This window comes from Lissotriton helveticus, chromosome 2_1 (genome assembly GCF_964261635.1).
Source record: "Lissotriton helveticus chromosome 2_1, aLisHel1.1, whole genome shotgun sequence".
NCBI classification, from domain to species: domain Eukaryota; kingdom Metazoa; phylum Chordata; class Amphibia; order Caudata; family Salamandridae; genus Lissotriton; species Lissotriton helveticus.
The window spans coordinates 239,534,782-239,552,010 of NC_136059.1; the positions used below are offsets into that span (position 1 = coordinate 239,534,782).

Below are 17,229 nucleotides of genomic sequence, written 5' to 3' on the forward strand. Positions count from 1 at the left end.
TAACACCCTTTGAAACAGTTCTGGGCATTATCCCGAATTTTGTGCATTCGTTATTTGGCGGTCTGCCTCTTCTTTTGGGACTCGTAGCAGGAATTTTATTTTTGATCCTTCTGCTCCGATATGGCAAGCCAAGCCACAGACAAGACTCCAGCAACGATGGGAGAAACGATCCTAGCTATACGCTACCGGGACCGCATCACTAAAGTCCTCGGATTTGCCCGGCTAAGAGATCTGAGTACAACTTGGTTTCTTTCATTCAGACCAATCTGGCAAAATTGCATCTTCCCTGTGCTTCGATGTATGCTGTGCGGAGAAGAATGCGTGTTGGACATCTGTCTTACACTACCGTCAGCACTACCAATGGATATCGATACTTTGCTAGGTCTGGTAACGACTCATGCATCGTGTTGTCCCCAGCGGTTACCTATTCTGATGACGGCATTCGTTGAGACTTTTCCCATTACGAGTAGGTGGCGGTGAAGTACGAGAGGAAAGCAGCACCAAACAGGTACAACCTTCTGTGAGCATTGATGATCCTGACATTGATGATAGCAATCATTCTCACATATGCACAATTTCAGCATTTTCGAACTTGGTCGAACTTTCACCTGATGTTGTAGACCAACTTTTTGCAAGTCTGTCTGAAATGATGTTCTCCCCTGAACAAAAAGAATAACTTTTTTAAACAACGAGCATACAGCGTTCCCTGAACTCTGAATTCGGCCTTCAGTTTTTCATAAACACAGCTACTGAAAACAATTGGAACTATTTTTTCCCTTGAGAGCGAAATTATTTTTTTTTCACTTCCAAAATATTTACCCTTTTTCTGGCACAAAGTACTCTGCTTAAAGTAGAACTATTCTTAGAGAACAGAGCTTCTATTTTAGGAACTCTAGAGACAATATTTTACCTCAGCCTCTAGCACATGTACAGCCCTTGTATAAATATGTGATGGAATGGTCTTGACCTTCTTTTCTGTATTCAGAGCCATTTCATGTGTAATTTTCGCAATTCATTCAGCTGATATATATATATGCATTTAACTGAATGATAACACTGCTTGAAAAGCGTACAGTACCAATACTCATTTTCGTGTATTTGCCATATACCATTTCAAATGCAATTTATGTATTTTGGGGTGGGTTGGAAAACACACATGCATCGTTATGTTTAATATTGCTTAGTTTTTAGTAATGATGGACATTAATTCGTGGAGTGGGTGTTGTGTTTCTATCTAGGACCCTAATTCCATATTCCCGATTTATGCCCTTATATGGCTATAATAAATAATATCCTTATAGAGGCATAAGAATCATATCCATATTTAGTAATAGCCCATGCAGTCCAAATACGGCAAGGCAACTCCCCTAGACTCCTAGAAAGTACAACGCGATCTTTAAACAAACCAAGCCTCCAGCAGCCCGGGAAATCCCCCTGCTCTTGTTTTGATTTGCACAAGAACTCCTAGAGTCAGAAAGAACTGCTAGTTCTTGGTGATGTCTTATGTCCAACCTTACGTCAAACCCGGTACCTTTCAGGTATAAATATACCAACGTTGCCTTAAGCAAGCACACGGTGGTTTGGAGCAGAGCGGCTATCTACTTGCCCGGAAGCCCAGCTGATGCGAGGAGCCGAAGGAAGCCGCCCCTCCCTTTTGACGCACTGAGAGAGACGCTGTCTTTTTCTCCAGTCGAGAAAATCCAGCTCCGGTGTTTCCACCCGCCCTTGCGGGTTGCTGGGATATCGAGTCCTGAGAGAGAGATACCAGACCTCCTTCATTCTAAGAACTAAGGTACGGAGCTGATTAAAACTTTAAGAGAATTCTTGATTCAGATCCTTGGCAAAAACCTAACCTAACTTAAACTGCAACTTACTTACTCCTTCCCACGTATTAGGCTTAGGTCAGGTACACTGGGGTAGGCGTAGATTAGAAGCACCAGTTGAGTACGTTAGTCAATGTTTTTATGTATGTATATATTTTATCCATTTTAAAGCATCATATAGCTAAGAAACCATATCAATGCTTTTACAGTATTATTTCATAATACTCCTTTTACTGTACGCACTTTACTTCATGTTAAGTATTGCAATTGTGGCAATTCATTTCTCTTGCATGAGAAAGAAGACTGCTCAATAAATAACACCTTTTATTGAAAACGCCCGTCTCTCTATTTCTCTGCACTCTGGTGAAACTAAGTACGCACGATTGACTCAGTGAAATAACTGTCTATTGTTTTCACACAACTCTAGAGATACACTCTTTATTCTGAGGGAGCAAAGTTGTCATGTTATATGGTTGTCAGAAGCTAATCCCTTCTTGTCTATCCAGGGAAGTTAAACTCCTCCTTGTTTACTCGAGAAAGTTTCTAGTGACCTCTGAGCTAGCTGGCAAAACTAATTAAGTCTAATATGGTCAGTAGAGACCTAGTCGACCTCAGTCCTACGTCTCCACTGCTGTTTATATTATTCCAATGCGCAGAGCCTATTGGGAATATAGGAACTACACTACAAGTCACCCTTATCCGCTAGTCACTAGTAACACTTGCTTTTTACTGTGTACTCATTGTGCAACTAAAATGTAATTTTTGTACATTGCAACTTCGCTTTTCCTTGTGTTCCTTGTGTTCCTAATCCATGGTTTCTCACCGAACCAACCCCCCACGCTACTCTGACACTGTCTGAGTACACTTGTTCACTATCCTGATAGCGGAGTCCGAGCATTATGTCCGACACCTGGTGGAGCTGCGTGGTTCAGCTAGCAAGGAGATCAGCCCTGGTTCATCACCTTGGCCCTCACCAACCCAGCAAGACATTGGGCGCAGTTTCTCCCCATCTCCCTGTTTTCTCCCTTCCCTCCCCCCCCATGATGAATTTTCTGTAACTCTGCCCTTTTTCTTTGGTTACTAAGTTTTGATTTCTTTTAACAAATGTAACATGTTAGCCTGAAACTCTGATCCTCATTGTGTAACCTATGTAAAATGCGTAACTTGCAACTTGCTTATCCTTATGTAAAGTGCTCTGATACCTACGGGTCTAGCCAGCGCTATATAAAACTCAAGATAAATACATGAATAGAATACTTGAACTCCATAGTGGATGATGCCTTACTCATTAAACAGTTATTTTTCTTTTTTCCACACAAAGTGTCAGTGTGGTTTATTTTTTTAGGAATTTCTTTACAGGAAAAAAAATCACTCTGTCCCTGTGACTGACTTACCTAATCACATCAAAAATTCCAATAGCCCTTGGGGACCAGAAAATGTACTGTGCCACTATATAATGAAAATAAAACAAGTGTTTGCACAGAGCATTCTTTACAATATTTTTTTTATTTCTTGATATACCTACTCCTGCTGGTCCACCACCAGCATTTCGGCAGGAGATCGCTGCCCGGCACCAGTGACAGAGATCGGAGGCCACCAGTTCACAATATCAGAGGCTGATGAACCAGGAGGGCCAGCACATCCCCCTGCTCCTGGGCCTAGTTCCACTGGCCATCCTCCTTCCTTTGCCTCCAGCCTCCAGGCCAAACCAGCATGGAGCTGCCATGCCGCCCCCCCCCCTTTCAGACCAGCTCCACCATCGCCGCATGCTGCATGAGCTGGCATGCATGGGCCTTAGAATGGCATGCCTTGAGGCATGCATCCAGCATCTGGAGACCTCCATAGACAATGTCCGCTACTAGCTCTTTTTTTATTTTTTTTGTTTTGGTGTGAGGGACTTGTGGGTGGAGAGGGTGGACATTTGGGCAGGGCATTTTTGGACAATTTATTTTGGACATTGGCTGGGGTTGGGGAAAGATGTGGGAGAGGGGTGAGCATGTTGTGGGTAGGGAGGATGGATTTTATATTTTTTTATATATGTTAGTTGAGGGGAAATCTTTTATAATCCACTTTATGTCTGATGTTTTTTTCTATTTTACTTTGACTTTGCACTGATGACTTTTCAAGAAGCCTGTCTTTTTATTCTTGTTAAAGTGTATTCCATTTAGGAGTGTAGGCTGCCATTCCCTACATTGCCTTCAAAAACATAGATAAACAATTAAGTTATCTCATCTGTTGTACAAGTTAGTTATATACTAAGTAAAGTAGCTGTCCCGAAAGTTATTTTACCTGAATAGTTGAGGTGATGGCTGGTGGCTGCTCCCTCTGTCAATCTTCTAACACCTTACTAGTGTTTTTCCCAAGGTGCCTTCTTTATGGTAGTAGTAGTACACTAAAAGGGAGGGTATCACAGCGAGGTCCCACTCCCACCAAGGTGATCACAAACTGCAGGATTTATCAAAAGGATCACAGGCAACTAAATTGAAAGAAAAAAGAGAGTTAGCTGGTTCTAAATATTAATTTATATTAGAGGTTTAGAAAGACTGAGGACAGATTACTACCACCATGACATATCAAAGAACACCACATATTATAACAAAAACTAACAATAGTAAATTATTCTGAGTAATGGTGTGCATGGAATTTAAAAACCGAAGTTATGGAATCCTCAAGTCAGGAAAAATTTACTCAAAGTCTCTACTCTGTGGTCGGCAAGGTTAAGCATTTTATTTACACATAACAAAGGCCTGAATGATGATGTCGAAATTAAGGAATTACATTCTTACTTATGATTGGTTGTGTAAGTGGGGTTGGTGTAGACCATTACTCGGGTAATAGAAAATCCCACAGTGAGTTGATGTCACATTTAACCATATCCCATCAACAAAGTGTGTGATCTATTTGGTATAAATTAAGACACAAGTCTTTAAATACCATGCCACCTGGGAGAAGAGGGTTACAGATTGATGGATCGATTGTGGAAAAGTAAATTTTGCCATGTTGTATGTGCCTACGTGTTCCCCATGTTATGTTATATGTGCATGACCGATATGCATGTATTCCCCTATGATCAATTAAAGACGCAATTACAGTTGTGTCCATCTCTAGTATGTCAGTTTCCAGTTTTCGTGAATACAACGAATATCAGGCCTATGTAATCCTACGTTGCCACGTTTTACAGTGTGCACGTTAATTCATTGAATTATCCCCGTTTCTAGGCCTCAAAAGGGCCCGGACTCAGATTCAGCTCCTGTCTCCTGAACCCTCTCCGAGGAGCGATACAGCCCCCACCTGTATCCCTGACCCTTCACTTACTTTCATGCCTCGCAGTGCCCGGCTCGGCCTGGCTCTGCCTCCCAGTCTGCCAAGAGTATGTTATGATTCTAGTTATCAGTCCAGCCCTCCTTCTCTGCATTCCTAAGCTACTGAATCGCATCAATAGTTTCCGTCATGGTCTAGCCTTTATGTCTCCATGTAAGAGAAATACTGTATTAATATTCATAAGAATATTCCTCGCACACACACTACATGTAGAATTATGCATGCACCAGTCTTAATGTCTGTTAGCCTTTGCCCTGATAACTTTTGGATTCTATCAACATGTTCTCTAAACACCAGATACCAGATAGGCTTTAGGTACATGTCGCTCTGACACTCCAGACTTTAGTCTCCTCTTCTAGCGCAGAAGTCATAGCCCCCAGTTCTCCCTAGTAACACGTCATTGTCAGTTTGCGCGCACCACTAGGTTAGAGGTCCCAGCTGCTCAGGTAGCCCCCTCCATGTTTCCGCCCCATTAATGACATATTCTGTTACGTTTGCATCACATGTCTATGTATACGCCCTGTACACACCTCTTGTTACACCCACTTTATGCCTTATCTTTCGCGACTGCTACAAACTCCGCCTACTGCTACGCCTACTGTATTGAATGCAATGTATTTGTTTAACTATAAATATTGTGCACTGTTATTAAAAGTTACCCCAATTGCCTATTCCTGCCCCCGGCAGCTGCCATCCCATTCCCGTACAGGCTGTCCTGTTCCTGTCCTTTTATGCTTAATTAAAGCCTGTCAACTTCAGCTACCTCGTATCTTGACTCTTATTTATTGAGCTATCTGTTTATATTGTATCCAGTCAAAAATAGAACCGGTAATTAATTATTTATTTACCACATAATGGCGCCCGAACAGGCACTTGCCCTTTCCCCACGTGCCGGAGAAGCCACGCAGGCCCCCTGATCCTCTGCAGCCGTGACGGAACCATACCGTGCACGTGCAGATATTTCTGCTTCAAGTATCCCTCAGGCCCACGGAGGAGACGGAGGTTGCGGTCCAGCATCCAGACGAGGCGGTGGAGGAACGCGGCGAGTCCCGACCAGAGCCCAAGCCAAGAGTCCAAGGTCCGAGGTATCCGGAGGCCCACCTGTAACTAAAGTCCGAAGTTCGTCCGTCCGTCGTCGTAGCAGTCCAGTCCAGTCCGAGGCCTTCCGTTCTTGCTGCCCGGTGAGTACCGTTGCTGGGGTAGTATCTAGACAGGGTCAATTAATTTGTCTCTGGTCCGTGGGTTTGGGTACACAGATCCAACACGAAGTGTCCACTTAGGTGGATGCGGGTCCTGACGTGTCTCTTTAAGGGACCGGTAAGTTTCGTACTGTTTCAGCAGTGCATCTAGTAATTCTAGTCAGTTCTGTTCTCGAGAAATTCATGTGTTCTGTTCTCAGTATTTCAGGTAATATTCTGTCCGAACTGTTATTTTAAATGTTATTCCATGTGTTTTCAATGTCGTGGTATGGATGATTCATTTTCAAGTTATTATTGTGTTTATTGTGTATTGTATTTGTGTCCAGACTCTAGCCTAGTTATGCCTCTGTTCTCGAAGTTACGTCAGTTAAAAACTAGAAAAGGTCTGCTCGAGGAAGCAGTTCCTGTCCCGCCTAGGGACAGTCCAGGTCATTTTATGTATCATAAACATGGCATAAGTGCCATATTATATCTAGATTTATGGGTAGAGTACACCAAGGAATTAGAAGAGAAATATAGATGGCCTGTATCAGGTACGTGGGATGCCGAGTGCATCATGCGAGTAGAAGAAGCATTATGGAAAAAGAAATCCAGACAGTCCCAGAAAGATGCCATCGAGTTATGGCGCAAAGAATCTCACAAAAGAACAGAGAAAGAAATCAGAAAGTCTGAGTTAAGTAGAGAATCCTCAGAAAGAGCCCAAGAAAGGGAATTAATCGAAGTAGGTGAACGAGTTAAAGCCGAACAGTCAGACAGACAGAGAAATGCCCTCATTAAGGGTATGTATCCTCTTCTTGCTGAGGGCTTGCCGAAAGCAACCCCGGAAGCACCATGTAATTTTCCGCCGCCATTAGTTCCGATTAAGCTACGTCACAAACCGACCGCAGCTGATATTTTTCTCTCGTCCTATTTGGACGACACAGTCCCAGAATATGCAAATCCTGCTCCACCAGCTCCTGTAAATAATGTAATTCCTGTTCTTCCAGCCACCGGGGCACCTGTTACAGCACCTGTTACGGTACCCCCGGTCCAGCCCATAGTACAAGTTCCCGCTACATCGGTCACTCTGCCAGCACGAAGAGTATCAGTCGACGATTCCAGTTTAGGGGCCGCGGGGGGAGGTCCTCCTGGTACCCCGCCGCCACACAAACGTGTAACGTTAGTCGAGTTACATGAACGTGCGTTACAGCGTACGCCCAAATATCAGTCCGTTGCAGATATCAAGCGAGCTCTTACCGAATGCCGTTATGATCCAGTCCCAGGCGATGATAATATGGTTATATATTCATTGCGCGTAAGACGGGTGACCGAGTATTTGGACACCCTACCGAATATGAAAGAAGATCTAGACAGAATATATCGTTTCATCCGTACAGGAGACGATCCAGAAAGTATTGGCGAAATCATGTCTCTAAGGAAAGCTGAGACTCAGCTCATGCTATTAAAATTTTTTATCAATTGTTTAATAAGGGAACAAGATTGTCCGACTAAAGATCCGACCGAAATGAAAGTTCTGACAAGGTGGAGTGATAATATAGCCGAGGGTAGACACAAGACACTCAGTAGTATAGAGAGTATGTACAAGAAAATTCGTAAGGAAATAATAAGGTTACACGACAATCGTAAAGCAGCACAAGTAAGCGAGAAAGAAGACAACACTGATACTGAAGAAGTAGAAGACGAGAATACCGCCAGAATAGCGTATGTAGGTAGATCTAGACTTCCAGACCGACATTCACGCCTAGAACACAAGAAAGTTTTTCATCTTCCAGCACCAGAACAAGGTTCTCTTGAACAAGTATTTCAAGCTACCGATCACATTCTGAAATCACGAATCGGTTATAGTGAACTTAGTACCATGCATGAACAAGAACTAGCCCGATCAGCAGTCCGATGGGCTACTGATTCTACCACTTTTCCAGACAAAATAGTGGCACAAATGTTTCTGAAACTGCCCCCAGCCGAGCAGCGCCTGGTGGGTATGTATATGATCCAGCACCTCATCACACTGTATGAGGGTCAGCATTCTGATCCAGGTCCGTTACATGATGTTCTGAACGAGTTACTCCAGTATAAATGGAAAGGTTTAGGTACTGATTTAATTAGCGTCATTCTAGAACAGCGCCACAAATATAGAACGTTTCTGAATCCGCATTTTGGTCATGTCTCACCTCCAGAAAGTAAATCATTTTACATAGACAGACAGCATCCGTTACGAGAAGTACACCCAGTTAGGACAGCGGGTGGTGAAATGCAACGAGTATTTGTTTACACCCCTATCACAAAGATGGAACTCTTAGAGATGAAGAAATTAATTCCCTGTCACGACAAAGATCCAGCAGGGTTCCATCGAGAATTAAAAGACATGCTCCGTATGGGAGAATACACGTATCCAGATGTCATTAAAATGTTAAAGGTCCTGTTGCCCGCAGGGGTATATGAAAAACTCAAGGAAAAAGAATGGGAGGTGGGAGAGAAAAAGATTGATTGGACAGCTCTAGAAGCTGAAGATAAAATACGAGTACCAGGTACCGGTCTTGGGGATAAATGTAAAGAATTGCCCGAGTTATTGATACAAGTTTTGCCAAGGTTACTAGCCACGAAAAAGGAAGATTGGGATGCAATCTCAGCATGTAAACAGAAACAGGATGAAGACACTAGTGATTTTTATTCTAGATTTGAAAAATGTTTCATTATCAACAGTGGTCTGAAGACAGGTAGCGAGTCATACCCTCATCTTTTTGTTACTAGACTAGTCGAGAATTCAAGCCCACAAGTTAAAAATCGAGTTTTGAAAGTCGAAAGTACCTGGCAAGCTAGTACCCCGTCACAAATGTTACAGATGCTCCAGTATCACCAGAACAGAATCAGGGAAGAGCAAGAACACGAAAGAAGACGTATGAAAGATACGAAAATGAAAGTACTAGTTGCACAATCTGTTCCACAAGACAGTCAGAAGAGGGGTCCGAATCAAGCCAGTCATCCTGCAGCTCCCGTTAAAGGGACATGCAATTATTGTAAACAGCCAGGTCATTTTATAAACGAGTGTGCAGTTCTGAAACATAACATAGCAACTGGTAAAACTAAAGAAAGACCACGTCCGCCTAGACAAGAACAAGTTTCGCAGACTTCTCAGCCACCACAGAATGCACAACAGACAGCTCCAGCACCGCAGCCTATCGCTGCAACACAGCATGTTACACAGCAGATGTACCAGTATGCCCAGACAGAGTATCCAGAGTATCAACAGTATTCATGAAACAGCCTAGAGAGGGAGGTAGGCCTGCCTCTCATCGAGATACCTGTAGATCAAGAGGGTCCCTATGTACACAGTCAAGTATTAGGGAAAGACAGAAAGTTTCTGATTGATACAGGGGCAAGTAGGACTACTATCAGTCATGACGAGGTTCCAGGGGCTCCGCTCTCAGGCTCTAGAAATGTTTCCCTTGGATTTTCAGGAAAGCCTATTGTAAACGAGATATCAAAGCCAGTTACTCTAGAAGTTGGTCCATTGTCCCGAACTACTGATTTATTACTTACAAAATCATGTCCAGAAAATTTGTTAGGCATTAAAACATTGAAAGAATTAGGTGCAGTAATTTGCTGTTCCCCAGAAGGAATCCGATTGTTCTTAAGGGACTTTAAAGGTCACTATGTATTACGTGATTTTGATCCAAGATTGTCAAATGTACCGCAGCATTTATGGGCGCAAGGTCCAACTGATGTAGGTTTTATGCAAATCACACCCCATCGTGTGACTCTCAAGCAAGGCATAGTCTTGCCACGAATCAGACAGTACAGATTGCCACCTGAGGCTGTAGCAGCCTTATCCAAAATTATTGATGAGCTCATTGCTCAAGGAGTGGTTGTAGAAACTGACTCCAATGTATGTAATTCTCCTATCATTCCAGTCATGAAACGTACTGATCCAAATGCACCTCCAGTATATCGATTAGTGATTGACCTTCGAGAACTTAATAAATGTATCATACCCCAGTATCCAGTAGTCCCAGATATTTCATCCTTATTGACAGCTATTGATCCCGAAGCTACATTTTTTACTGTAATAGACCTCAAGAATGCATTTTTCAGTGTTCCCATTCATCCAGACAGCCAGTACCTTTTCGGTTTTTGTTTAAATGGAAGGAGCTATAAATTCACACGAGCTCCTCAAGGTTTCACAGAAAGTCCTAGTATTTACAGTCAAGCACTTAAAAGACAACTAGACAATATTCACATGCCAGCTGACACTGCCCTGCTCCAGTATGTCGATGATCTACTGATCACAGCCCGTTCTGAACGTGACTGCGAGCGAGCGTCACTTACAGTTCTGTATTTCCTAGCCGAGATGGGGCACAAGGTGTCCCCTTCGAAGCTTCAATTCTGTGTCCAGCAAGTGATCTACTTAGGCCACTTACTGTCCAAGTGGGGTAGGCAGTTGACACCAGACCGTATCCAGTTAATAGCGAGTCTTCCACAGCCCAAGACACAGAAGGAGGTACGTGCTTTTATTGGCCTTACTTCTTACTGCAGACAATGGATTCCTCAGTATGCATTTCTAGCCAAGCCACTGATACAGTTAACGACACAGGAGGCAGCCGTATCGACTGTCCTCCCTTGGACCCAGGAACATACACTTAGTTTTAATGAATTAAAGAAAGCTTTATGCCAAGCACCTGTTCTAGCAACACCGAACTACAGTAAGCCTTTTACACTTTTTGTCACAGAACGTAATGGTACTGCATTATCTGTTCTCACACAAGATCAAGCCGGACAGTACAAGCCCTGTGCTTATTTTTCGAGCACACTAGATCCAGTAGCCCAGGCTCTGCCTGCGTGCCTCAAGTCAGTCACAGCTACAGCTCTAGCTATCAGACAAAGTGATTCCATAGTATTAGGACACTCCCTGACAGTACAAGTTCCACATTCCGTGGAAGTTCTTTTAAACCGAACACAGACTCAGCACTTGACCATTGCACGTTTAACAGGTTATGAACTGACACTGTTCCAGCCACACATAGAAATCAGACGCTGCAACGTTTTAAATCCTGCTACACTGTTACCGTCAGTTACTTCAAATCCTGCCACACATGACTGTGTGGAAGTTGTTAACACTATGACAAAGCCAAGACAAGACCTGACAGACATTGCATTACCTAATCCCGACCTGGCACTTTATGTGGACGGTTCATGTATGAGAACTAGTACAGGAGAACTAGTAGCCGCGTATGCAGTGACTACTGATACAGAAGTTATTGAAACACACCGTATTGACACCCTGTCTGCTCAAGCAGCAGAGCTAGTTGCTCTGACCCAAGCCTGCATATGTGCCAAGAACCTGAAAGTGAACATATATACAGATTCACCTTACGCATTCGGAGTTGTACACGACTTCGGAGTACTCTGGCAGGAGAGAGGTTTCATGACTTCTCATGGAACCAAGATTCAGCATGGTCTCCTCATTCAAGCTCTGTTAGATGCAATACATTTACCGACATCTATCGCTATTATGAAGTGCAAGGCACATACGAAAGTTACTGACGTCATTTCCCAAGGTAATGATCTAGCAGATCGAACAGCCAAGCTTACAGCTCAGACTCCAGACATTCCAGTTAACACGACACAGACACTCACTCTAGATCCGACTACTTGTATGACAGTTAAGGACCCTACACAAGATGTCATAGACATACAGTTACATGCACTCCCGAAGAAATCAAGAAATGGTCTGAACAAGGAGGGGTCCAGACAGATCAGGGATGGGTGACGAAGGGAAAAGCCACATGGTTTCTCCCCGACTCTATGGTTCAAGTCATTATTAACACCGCACATAGTCCAGCACATCTAGGAGAAAAAGCCATGTTAGACAGTATACAGAACCTTTGGTTCAACAAACACTTACGAGCTGCAGCCAAGCAGAAAGTCCGTACCTGTATGATATGTTGCCAGTTCAATCCAGGTAAAAGTGTCCCGGTGGAACAAGGTGGATTCCAACCCCCTGACCACCCTTTTGAAGTCCTCCAGATGGATTATATTCAGATGGAGTGATGTCGAGGTTTCAAGTATGTTCTTGTAGTTGTATGCGCTTTGTCCAGGTGGACAGAAGCATATCCAGTTCCAGATTACACAGCAGCGACCACTGCCAAGCAGTTGGTTCGTGAATTCTTCCCCCGTTATGGACTCCCTAGGGTCGTGTATTCTGATAACGGCCAGCCATTCTCATCTGAGCTAATGAAACATGTTTCCCTTTTGTTAGGGTACCAGTGGAAGTTCCATTGTGTACGCCATCCTGAAGCAGCCGGTCTCGTAGAGAGACATAATCAGACCTTGAAAATCCGTATTGCCAAGACATGTAAAGAGAAAGGTGTAGACTGGCTAGTTGCCCTGCCAGTTGCTTTATTCTTCATGCGCATGGTCGCACATTCCAGATCAGGTCTGTCCCCTTATGAGGTCGTATTCGGCTGCCCCCCAAACATGTGGGGTAGACCTAGACCCCGCAGTATTACAGATGTTTCCAGTAATATGTTGACAGATTACCTAGCTTCCTTGATGTCTGCCCTACACTCTTGCCGCTGCATTTCCAGACAATACTGAAGTGAAACCGCACGAGGTCATTCCAGGAGACCTTGTTCTCGTAAGGAACTTTGATCGTTCAAGTCCGCTGGAGCCCCGTTGGAAGGAGCCACGACTAGTCCTCCTGACCACCCGCACGGCCGTGAAGTTGGAAGGCCGCAAGGGATGGGTCCATCTGTCGCATATCAAGAAATTCCATGGAGTCCGGAAAAAGACGTTTATAAAGGACATTTCTAAAGACTGTTCCATTTCTAAAGACTGCCTGAAGCCAGACTCTAAACCAGACATTGATTTGAATCCCGAACTGAAAGTTCCTCTGTTAGAGAAAACTCCGCAGCAGGAGTATAAGTTAAAACTCCGGTCTAGTAAAATAAGTCAGCCAGTTTAATTGTCTAAGTCCCCCTCGGGTAAAACGGTTAGACAGGTATCTGACATGTATGAGATAGACCCCCATAGTGAGAGAGTTAGTCAAAACTCTATCCGATGTATCATTTTTCTAAGTTTTCTATTGTTTCTAAGTTTGATGGTTACCTGCACAAGTTATGCATTGCATTTATGTTTTCCAATTTCTCATGTAAATAAGTTTTCTAATGCCACAGTAGAGCACACATTTAGTGATCTGCCTCCTCACGAGTTATCCTATCGTCTTGCTATGAGAAATAATACATTCATCCGAATGTTACACTATTCACACCAGACCAGCAATGCCACTAATTGTTGGGTGTGTGGTCGACTCCCCCCTTTCCAGACACCGAAGGGAGTTCTGCCACTCTTTCCTTATCCGTTTTCACATAATGGTTCGTGTGGAGCATGGTCCACGTTAACGTCATCTTCAAATGATATGTCCCTTCTGAATAGAACATGTTTTCCAGACAAGCAAGGTCTCTCCCATAGAACAGGGTTAGATCTAGAAAATGAAGTTTATACTTTAGGTAATTATTCTTCGAATTTTATGGTCCTGAATGTTCAGTCTGATACTACTCCAGACTTGCCTGCTATTTCAGTACTACCAGTCAATGGCGAATTATGTGTCAGAAAGAATGGTTCCACACATGTAGGACATAGTGATTGTACTACTATTGTCGAGTATAGTGACAGTGGGAAATCTATTTTCAAAGCTTCACGTCATTCTTATTTTGTTTGTGGTCAGACCGCATATGTTCGTCTACCCCTCGATTGGGATGGAACCTGTTACATTGCCTTCCTACTGCCACCAGTTTTCCTAGCCCCATCTGATTATCACAGAAACACACATCTAGTACACGTCAGACATAGAAGGGAGATCGAGTCCCCAATTGTCGATCAAACTGAAACTGCTCTAGAACAATATACAGATTTCAATAAAGGTTTTTTCTTCTTTATAGGACCTGTCCAGAATAGTAAGTTAATCCGTAGACTAACCAGAACCCTTGAAGCAGTAGTGAATGAGACTACTTCTGCTCTAGGTAACTTAACCGAAGAGCAATCTGCTATGAGATTTGTCGTGCTCCAAAATCGTCTCGTTCTTGACGTCATACTGGCCGATAGAGGAGGAGCATGTAGAGTCATCGGATCTAGTTGCTGCATTTTCATTCCTAATAACGCGCCGTCTGTTTATTCAGCTATAACCAGACTTCATAAAATTGCCCATCAGTTACACCAGAATCCAGGCACCTGGACATGGTCCGGTTGGCTCTGGAGTATCATATCTGCTTGGGGATGGAAAGTATTGTCATTCCTAGGTATTGCAGTAATGATCATTTTCAGTTGCTGCCTCTGTATACAATGTGGCCCTGCGATTTGCGGCATGTGTGCTACCTCTTGTATTCCTAGTCCTAAGTCCCGTTCCAAGACAATTCGAGACGAGCAAATGATGCTATATGAAATGATAGATGGTATCATGAATATAGATGTTTCCTGATGGAAACGTAGGGCACAAGGAGGGAATGTGGAAAAGTAAATTTTGCCATGTTGTATGTGCCTACGTGTTCCCCATGTTATGTTATATGTGCATGACCGATATGCATGTATTCCCCTATGATCAATTAAAGACGCAATTACAGTTGTGTCCATCTCTAGTATGTCAGTTTCCAGTTTTCGTGAATACAACGAATATCAGGCCTATGTAATCCTACGTTGCCACGTTTTACAGTGTGCACGTTAATTCATTGAATTATCCCCGTTTCTAGGCCTCAAAAGGGCCCGGACTCAGATTCAGCTCCTGTCTCCTGAACCCTCTCCGAGGAGCGATACAGCCCCCACCTGTATCCCTGACCCTTCACTTACTTTCATGCCTCGCAGTGCCCGGCTCGGCCTGGCTCTGCCTCCCAGTCTGCCAAGAGTATGTTATGATTCTAGTTATCAGTCCAGCCCTCCTTCTCTGCATTCCTAAGCTACTGAATCGCATCAATAGTTTCCGTCATGGTCTAGCCTTTATGTCTCCATGTAAGAGAAATACTGTATTAATATTCATAAGAATATTCCTCGCACACACACTACATGTAGAATTATGCATGCACCAGTCTTAATGTCTGTTAGCCTTTGCCCTGATAACTTTTGGATTCTATCAACATGTTCTCTAAACACCAGATACCAGATAGGCTTTAGGTACATGTCGCTCTGACACTCCAGACTTTAGTCTCCTCTTCTAGCGCAGAAGTCATAGCCCCCAGTTCTCCCTAGTAACACGTCATTGTCAGTTTGCGCGCACCACTAGGTTAGAGGTCCCAGCTGCTCAGGTAGCCCCCTCCATGTTTCCGCCCCATTTATGACATATTCTGTTACGTTTGCATCACATGTCTATGTATACGCCCTGTACACACCTCTTGTTACACCCACTTTATGCCTTATCTTTCGCGACTGCTACAAACTCCGCCTACTGCTACGCCTACTGTATTGAATGCAATGTATTTGTTTAACTATAAATATTGTGCACTGTTATTAAAAGTTACCCCAATTGCCTATTCCTGCCCCCGGCAGCTGCCATCCCATTCCCGTACAGGCTGTCCTGTTCCTGTCCTTTTATGCTTAATTAAAGCCTGTCAACTTCAGCTACCTCGTATCTTGACTCTTATTTATTGAGCTATCTGTTTATATTGTATCCAGTCAAAAATAGAACCGGTAATTAATTATTTATTTACCACAGGATGGGTAAGGGGATTTGGGGAAAGGTGGGACAAAGACACTACACACGAACAACATTCATCAGAGGGATGAGTAGCAGGACATCATCATCATCAATCTGTATGGAGTGGAACAAAGAAATGAGTCTGACACAGCTCAGTTAAAAGCATTCCAAACAGTCCTTCTGCCCCAGGGACCAAATATTCTAAGATATCTATTCTAAATATTCTGTCTTCTAGATTTGAGAACATATAATTATGGAAAAGTGAATAGAACCCACCCATTTAAAAAAATGTGACTGCTAAAAGGAAAATGATACTGCATTGCCAAATTGAGTGGTGCATCTGTATTCTTCTAGGAATGTCTGTCATTCTTCTCTCTGAATCACTCTGGTAGGTGAGGAGGAGTTTTTGAGCTTGGCATTTGCCTTTCATTCATGCAAGAGAGGAGAAGGCCTGTGGATTGTAAAACAGAAACTTTACTGCGGAGTCAAGGAGAAGGACAGAAGGAAGGTAAGCTTCATGAGGAATGTAACCAGAAGACTCAGATGAAAAGCAAAAAACAAGAGGACTCAGTAAAATGTTTGCCGCTAGTGCAATACACACATTCAGCAGCATTTCCCAAGTCAACACAGTTCTCTCCATTCCACATATCCAAGTAGTAGGCCTCAGAGTCATGATTGCACTTTAAAGTTAATAACTTCCCTCTTCTAGCTGTTGATGAGGTTATTCCGCCCTGAGTCGTTCCATCCTACTCCTGTCTCTGAGTAATTCCATCCCAGTCGCAACCTGAGCAAAATAGACATTTAGTGCACTGCTGTTGAAGAACAAGTAGAGAAACAGAATTGCAGTATTTTGTATAGATTTGTGCTTGCTAACCATATTGACTGGTCTGGTCTCTGAAGAACCCAAAAAAGGGGTTGACTGTACAGGTACATTTTTGCTATGTGAGTTTGTAAAGGCCAATAACTTTCAGGCAAAATGATCACCCATCAGGCACCAAACATTGCAATTTGTCAAAATTCTGTTACTATTAATTGAGCACTCTTCCTCACTGTCTGCATCACATAAATCAGCACTCACAATGACGGGGAACATGGGGGCCTGTTAGACCTGCCGTGAGCTCCCTCCACGCTTCTCCGGAATATTGTGCAATATGTCCCTGAGCGACCTTAACGGACTGTACTGAATAAAGGAGCCTCCTTACCTGCT

The 17,229-nt window shown here is 43.3% G+C and overlaps 1 long non-coding RNA gene across 5 annotated transcripts in view; it reads right to left on the reverse strand.

Moving 5' to 3' along the window:
• Positions 1-17,229, reverse strand: part of LOC144819292 (uncharacterized) — a 399,821-nt gene that overhangs the window by 135,788 nt on the left and 246,804 nt on the right. For 2 of the 5 annotated variants that reach the window (XR_013607270.1, XR_013607271.1), the window contains one exon: positions 4,113-4,299. The exons of the other annotated variants lie outside the window; for them this stretch is intronic. This is a non-coding gene — a long non-coding RNA (uncharacterized LOC144819292). The remainder of the gene's footprint in view (positions 1-4,112; positions 4,300-17,229) is intronic. 5 annotated transcript variants of the gene reach the window in all.